The sequence below is a fragment of the Cucumis melo genome, unplaced genomic scaffold (assembly GCF_025177605.1).
Source record: "Cucumis melo cultivar AY unplaced genomic scaffold, USDA_Cmelo_AY_1.0 utg001100l, whole genome shotgun sequence".
NCBI lineage: Eukaryota > Viridiplantae > Streptophyta > Magnoliopsida > Cucurbitales > Cucurbitaceae > Cucumis > Cucumis melo.
This window is the reverse complement of record NW_026124402.1, coordinates 30,001-37,719: the sequence shown is the minus strand read 5'-3', so window position 1 is coordinate 37,719 and position 7,719 is coordinate 30,001.

Genomic DNA, 7,719 nt, shown 5'->3' with positions numbered 1-7,719 from the left:
AGATCCCGAAATCAATACTGTAATTAAGCAATCGTTTCTTTCGAATATCCGTTTCCAATTTCCAATCAACAACGGGGAGATCTATAGGACATACACGAACACATACTTCACAAGCAATGCATTTATCGAATTCAAAATGGATTCGACCACGGAAACGCTCCGATGCTATTAATTTTTCGTAAGGATATTGAATAGTTACAGGCAAAACGATTTGCATGGGATAAAGTAATCATGAAACCCTGACCAATGTACCTTGCAGCTCGTACTGTTTGTTGACCATAATTCATGAACCCAGTTACCATAGGGAACATATTATAATATCTCTAAAGAATTTTATGTTTGTTTCTTTCTCTTGTTTGAGCAAGTCGTGAATATAGAATATGGTATTCCTTTACAATGAAAAGAGTTGAAAAGATGTTGTTAATAATAGATTACCGAGAGATATAGGTAAAAGAAATTTCCATCCAAGATTTAATAGTTGATCTATTCTTAGTCGGGGTAAAGTCCATCTTGTTGCTATAGAAATGAACAAGAACAAATAAGTTTTCGCTAATGTAATAAAGATACTAATTGTCATTCCAAAGACTTCATACACTTTATTTATTTCAAATAGTTCATAACCTAATATGTATGGAATAGAGATATCCCAACCACCCAAGTAAAGAACAGTTACAAATAACGAAGAAACTAATAGATTTAGATAGGAAGCAACATAAAATAAACCAAATTTTATACCTGAATACTCAGTTTGATAACCCGCTACTAATTCTTCTTCTGCTTCTGGTAAATCAAAAGGTAATCTCTCGCATTCTGCTAAGGAAGAAATTAGAAAAATAACAAACCCTATAGGTTGACGCCACAAATTCCAACCCCCAAAAACCATATTTTGATTGAGCCTCAACTATATCAACGGTACTAGAACTGTTAGATAATTATAGTCGGTAATAACATCACTGTTCTCATCGCTATTACAGAACCGTACATGAGATTTTCACCTCATACGGCTCCTTGAGGGCCTTAAATAAATCTAAGGAGCGTATCGGGATTATTTATCTTGTCTTGCTATGTTTTTTTTTGTAGAATACTATAAGATAAAAATATACTATAAGATAAAAATCTATCGTGTGTCCCCAAATTAACCCAATAGAATTCTGTCTGTTATAATAATAAAGAAAAAGGTTACTTCTGAATTGATCTCATCCTTTAAAAAAAATTCTTTGTTGAGTAATAACTTAATTCTTTACTAAAATACTATTTATTATAAATATCAATAACCCATTGTTTTCAATTACGAAAAAAAAATTGGCTATTCCATTAGTTCATGAATTCGGACATGAATTCTATCTCTATGAATAGGGAGATAGGAAAGAAATGCATATAGTAATGGAGATAAGAAACAATAAAAAATATCTCTTTTTTTTTTTTTTTGTAATTGGATTCTTTCCATTTTTTTTCGTTCCTATTCTTCTTTCTGAGAAAAAGGGTACTTACTCAATAAGGGATTATTTCGTTTCCGATAGTCATTTATTTAATGGGTGGATAGGCGTATACTCTGGATCGGAATCGTGGGGAGTACTGCCTGATCATTTCTACAAACTTAAAGCCCCAATTCGTATTCTTTTTATATTATGCATTTTGCAAAAATGTCCTTCTCTCTCTTTTGGTTTTGGATAATTTTGAAAATCTCCATTACTAATCCTTTGTATATCTTGGTGTTTCTAACCATCCACTCATTTTTGCTCAATCGGCTGTGTTATGGTAATACACATATGGTAGTACATAAAAATAATAGTGAAAACTCAATCCGGTTGATCTTTTGAGTCCGCTTCAAGACAGGATAACTAGTGACCCAATCTTGGGGCTCTCTTGCGCCTATATTTTTTTCTGCTTAACTCTTATACATAGAAAATGAGACTTAATATTTTGACTGCTAATTTTTATTTATATAAGCTGTTTTCTTTCACTCATATAACTATCTGATTTAGTTCATTAATCCGAATAATAAATATAAAAATGAGGATATCTATTCAATGCATTTCAACCCTTTTCTCGAAAAAAAGTGGGAGAAGTTTATGTCTCAACGAATCACACGTAGAGATATTGATAATACACATAGAGTTAATGGTATTTCATAACTAATTGATTGAGCAGCAGCTCGTAGACCACCTAAGAAGGAATATTTATTATTGGATCCATATCCTGACATAAGAAGTCCGATGGGAGCAACACTTGAAATGGCAATCCATAAAAAAACACCGATAGGTAGATCGGCTAAAACAAGGCGATAACCAAAAGGAATTACTGAATAGCTTAGTAAAATTGATATGACTGCTATCGATGGTCCCATACTGAATAAGCGAGTATCACCTCTAGATGGAAGCAGATTTTCTTTAAAAAGTAGTTTTGTACCATCTGCTAAAGCTTGAAGAACTCCCAAAGGACCAGCATATTCAGGTCCAATCCGTTGTTGTATTCCTGCGGATATTTCTCTTTCTAACCATACAATTACTAGTACGCCTATTGTGATTCCCAATACAGTAGTCAAAATAGGGACAAGTACCCATAGAATTCCATAGAATTCTTTTAAGAATTCCAATCTCGAAAAAGAATTGATATCTTGGACTTGTGATGTATCAATTATCATTTTAACGATCAACTTCTCCCATAATGATATCTATGCTACCTAGTATTGTCATAATATCAGCCAATTTCATTCTTTTAACTAACTGAGGAAGAATTTGCAAATTGATAAAACCCGGCGGGCGAATTTTCCACCTCCAAGGAAAACCACCCTGATCCCCTATCAAAAAAATGCCCAATTCTCCTTTGGGGGCTTCGACTCTCACATAAAGTTCTTGTTTCGCCAATTCAAAAGTTGGCGAAGGTTTTTTACTAATGAATCGATAGTCAAAGTCATTCCATTCCGGAGACCTTGCTCGATCAAAAGATCGTATTTCTAAATTTTCATAAGGTCCCCCTGGAATTCCTTCCAAAGCTTGTTGAATAATTTTTACGGATTCCGTCATCTCAGCAAGTCTGACTAAATAACGAGCTAATGAATCGCCTTCTTTTTGCCACTGAACTTCCCAATCAAATTCGTCATAACACTCATAACGATCAACTTTACGAAGATCCCATGGTATTCCGGAAGCTCGTAGCATTGGTCCTGATAACCCCCAATTTATGACCTCTTCTCCAGAAATAATACCTACTCCCTCAACTCGTTCTAAAAAAATAGGATTTTGTGTAATAAGTTTTTGATATTCAGCAACCGCTGTCAAAAAATAATCGCAGAAATCCAAACATTTATCTATCCATCCATGAGGTAGATCAGCCGCGACTCCCCCGATACGAAAAAAATTATGCATCATTCTCATACCGGTGGCTGCTTCGAATAGATCATATACTAATTCTCGTTCTCTGAAAATATAGAAGAAGGGAGTCTGTGCGCCAATATCCGCCATAAAAGGGCCAAGCCATAACAGATGAGAAGCTATACGACTCAACTCCAACATAATTACTCTGATATAGCTAGCTCTTTTGGGGACTTGAATATTTCCCAACTGTTCTGGACCATTTACGGTTATTGCTTCTGTAAACATAGTAGCTAAATAATCCCAACGTGTTACATAAGGTAGATATTGTATAATTGTTCGGTTTTCTGCAATTTTTTCCATCCCTCTGTGTAAATAACCCAATATTGGTTCACAGTCAATAACATCTTCACCATCCAAAGTAAGGATGAGTCGAAGAACACCGTGCATTGAGGGGTGGTGAGGTCCCATATTGACTATCATGAGGTCTTTTCTTGTAGCCGGTCCATTCATAAGTTTTTCCTCGATTCATCTTTCCATGAATTGCTGAAAATTAAAATAAGTTCATAAAAATGCAAGATCTAATAAATCAAATAATTAAAAATTACTTTTTAAATTACTGAGTTTTTGACTCCCGAATATCCAATTGATTAATTAATTCTTTATAACGCATTTTATTTTTCTTTGATAAATAAGAAAGTAATCGTTGGCGTTTTCCGAGAATTTTACGTAGACCTCTTTGAGATAAATAGTCTTTTTTGTGCAATTCCAAATGTGAAGTAAGTCTTCGTATCTTATTGGTGAAACTGACTACTTGAAATTCAACAGATCCTCCATTTTCTTTTTTTTCTTCTTGCGAAATAACTGAGCTGAATGAATTTTTTACCATAAAATTAAATCTCCTTAGCCTTCTTTTTTTTTATAAATTATTATTGATCAGTAATAATAATGTTACTCGTTTTAATTTGATATACACAATAATCTTACTTTGATTAAGAATTTCTATTCTTTTTTTTTTTAATAAAATCTAGCAATCCCTTTTTTGAAAATTTCAGATAGGTATACAAAAGTCTGGTATATTTTTGCATGCACAAAAAATATTTAGACTGCAATTTTCAATTTAAAATGAAATAAGAATATTTTCTTGATTCATTTCTAAATCTAATAGATACGTCATTAAATTCAATTAATATCATCTATCAGAATCTAAGAGAGTGCCATATGTGTATTTCTTTGTCTTCATATACCATATAAGGTACGGGCAATATAGGAAAAATGTAGCATTAACTAATTTGCAATTGTGGATACATATGGATCCTTAGCATACTAAAACGACTGCTATTATTGGTATCAAACCAATACCGATTCATACAAGCTAAATCTTCTAATCGATAATTGGGCCAAAGAAAGAACTTTAATTTTTTTAGTTGATTTTGATATCTATCAAGATGTTTGCTTGTTTTATCTAAAACTTGATCATCTGTTTTCACCTTATTTCCATTGTAAAATGCTGTATTTCTCTGGATATCATTTTTATTCCCAGAATTGAAACAAATTAGAATTCTAAACTCTCTACGACCTCTAGGGGATAAGATATTTTCCGGAACAAGCAAATCATAATAATTGCTGGTTCTATTTTCAGTCATTTTTTGAGGTATTGCAATGGATTCAGCAAAACTCCTCTTATAAGGATAGCCTTTTTCTTGATATTTTTGATTAAATTGGTACTTATTCTTATGAACTAATGAAATACCTATGGTTTGAGACATAATAAATTTTCCATCATTTTTTACAGACAGACGAATGGGTTCTATAATAAGTATTCCAGTTCTAATTAATTCTGAAAGAATCAAGCCCTTCGAAGATAGCAGAATATCCAGACTCAGGTTGCCATTTTGAATAGAGGATATATAAATTTGTTTGGGATCTAGCAGTCTAACCAGGAGACAACATATTTTGATGTTATTGAAAATTTTTTTATTTACGTATGCCGAACCATCCCATCTGCATTGAACACGAAAATATTTTTTTAGTAACAACTCAAACTCCTTGCTCATCTTTTTCGCGTATTGGTTTTGATTTATACGTTTTCTCCTATCTGCTACCGCAGAATCTTCTTGAAGATTTTTTTTGTGGTTTGAGTGAACTGAGTCAAGATCCTCTTTGGCCACAGATTCCTTTTCTGCTTTATTTCCATTTTCTAATTCAAAAGTTTTTTCCTTCGCTGATAGAAAAAGAGATCCTTTTTTCTTTTCAATGAGTTTTTTTTTTTTTACTAAAAATTTCATTTCCATTCAATTTTTTTTCATTTCCATTCAAATTAAAAAGAAGTGATTTGATTGGTATCAGCCATGGATTAATCTTATATGCATTATAAAGTATCAAAAATTCTGGAAAGACCCACCCACGTTTCAAATTCGATCTGGAACCACTTAGTATTTCTTCATTCATTCTCATCCAATCAAAAAAAGTTTGTTTTTTTTTGTTGGATCGGTTGCTTTTTTTATCTTGATTAATTGTCAGATAAAACAAATGTTTCTTATTTATTTTTTTAATTAGTTGAAAATGATTAACCCCAGTTTTAGTATTTTTTTTACTGTTCGTGTCAGCCTCAATATGGATCCAGGATCGAATATCGACCTTATTTTTAATAGAAAAATGCAGCATTCTCCAATCAAAATATTTTCTATCCATAGTTTTTTCCAGATCTATAATATCATCTTCTCGTAGATAATTATTGATAAGGATATCAGTCAGTATATCAATAAATTTACATTTATCCGTGTTGTACTTATAAGAACTTTCTTGATTATTTTTTACTTCTACTGGTAATTCAACAATATATGAATCTTTATTATCTTCATAATTAATAGATTTATATGATAAACAATCATATATATATTTTTTTATTTTCTTATCTTTTTTATTCGGTAATGAGTCGTCTATTTCAAAATGATTTTGTTTTTTGTAAGCAATTAATCGGTTTTTTTCATCTGAAAAACATTGGTTAAAATCTTTATTTTTACGATCTTGCTTAACTCTATTTCGCCATTTTTGGGGGAGTAATTTTGACCATCTAATCGGATATAAATCCAAGTTATAATGACCCCTTAACCAGTTTTTCCATTGATTTCTCATTCCAGAATTTTCAAGATTATTTTGTTTTAGGTCGGAATGTAATATTTCGTGTGCTCCAACAACTTCAACAAAATAATCCTCTATTTCATTCTTAAGAAAACGAGATGTTCCGTGATATTGAAAGACAGGTCTTAACTTAGATAAATTAATAATTTGTGTTTGTGATAATTTGTAAAATAAATATGCTTGCGACAAGTATGATAAGTCCAAAAAGATCTTTCCATTCTTATTAGTAATATTGGAAAGTGACTTTTTGATAGTTGAAATAAAGTCAATTATACTTTGATTTGTTTTATCAATTCTTTCTTGATTTGATTCATTATTGAAAATGGATTTAGTAAATTTTTTTTTTATTGATTCAATAAAAAGTTGGCCATTCCTCGGCATATTAATCATACGTTGAAAACATATACATAGATATTTTTCAACAAAAAAATTTAGAAAATGATGCGATTTACGAATTAATCGTACATTTCTTTTTTTTAATATCTTTAAAATATTTTTCTGAGATTCAAATATTTTATCATCATAACTTATTTTGTTAGGACTAATTTCTGTATTTAGCAACTCTTGTTTCGTGTCTTTTCTAATTTTTTCAATTTTTTTTAGTATGGTGTTTGTTCTATCAGTCAAATCTTTCATTTTTTTTTCTCTCAATGAAAAATTTGTCCAATCCATAGAACTAATTACAATGGACGAGTCTTGGATCATTCGATTACTTATTATCGAATTTTTTTCGTTTTTAGCTTGATTCAACTTGTATATTTCTTTCAATTGAAATAATGGAATTGGGGTTCTTTGTAAAAGTGCTTTTATTCCTTCTTTTATCTTTATAAATAAAATGTTTTCGGTGACCTCTTTTTTTTTTTCTTTTGAAAAATTTATAATTTCTTTGAAAATTTTTATAAACAACTTTGTTCTTAAAAGTCTTCCAATACACATCTTTGTCCAGTTTTTTAAATTTTTTGCTCTTTCGGTTATTAACTCGGGTTCAAAAAACGAAAGGTTTCTTGTGCCAGTACCAAAAGGAAGGTCAGTTTCCATTCCCAAAATTGTTAAAAAAGAAAAATCCCTTTTCTTTTTTATTGAATCAGGGGATTCTAACCTAGATTTGGGCCACGGTTTCAGACGAAAAGGAAATAAGATCTTTATTTGAATACCGTCTGTTAACCAATTTTTTGGAAATTCGTTTTCTGATAATGGAATACCATTATATGTGCACTTTATATGAATTTCTTTATTCCAATTTTGAAAATCCTCATACCAG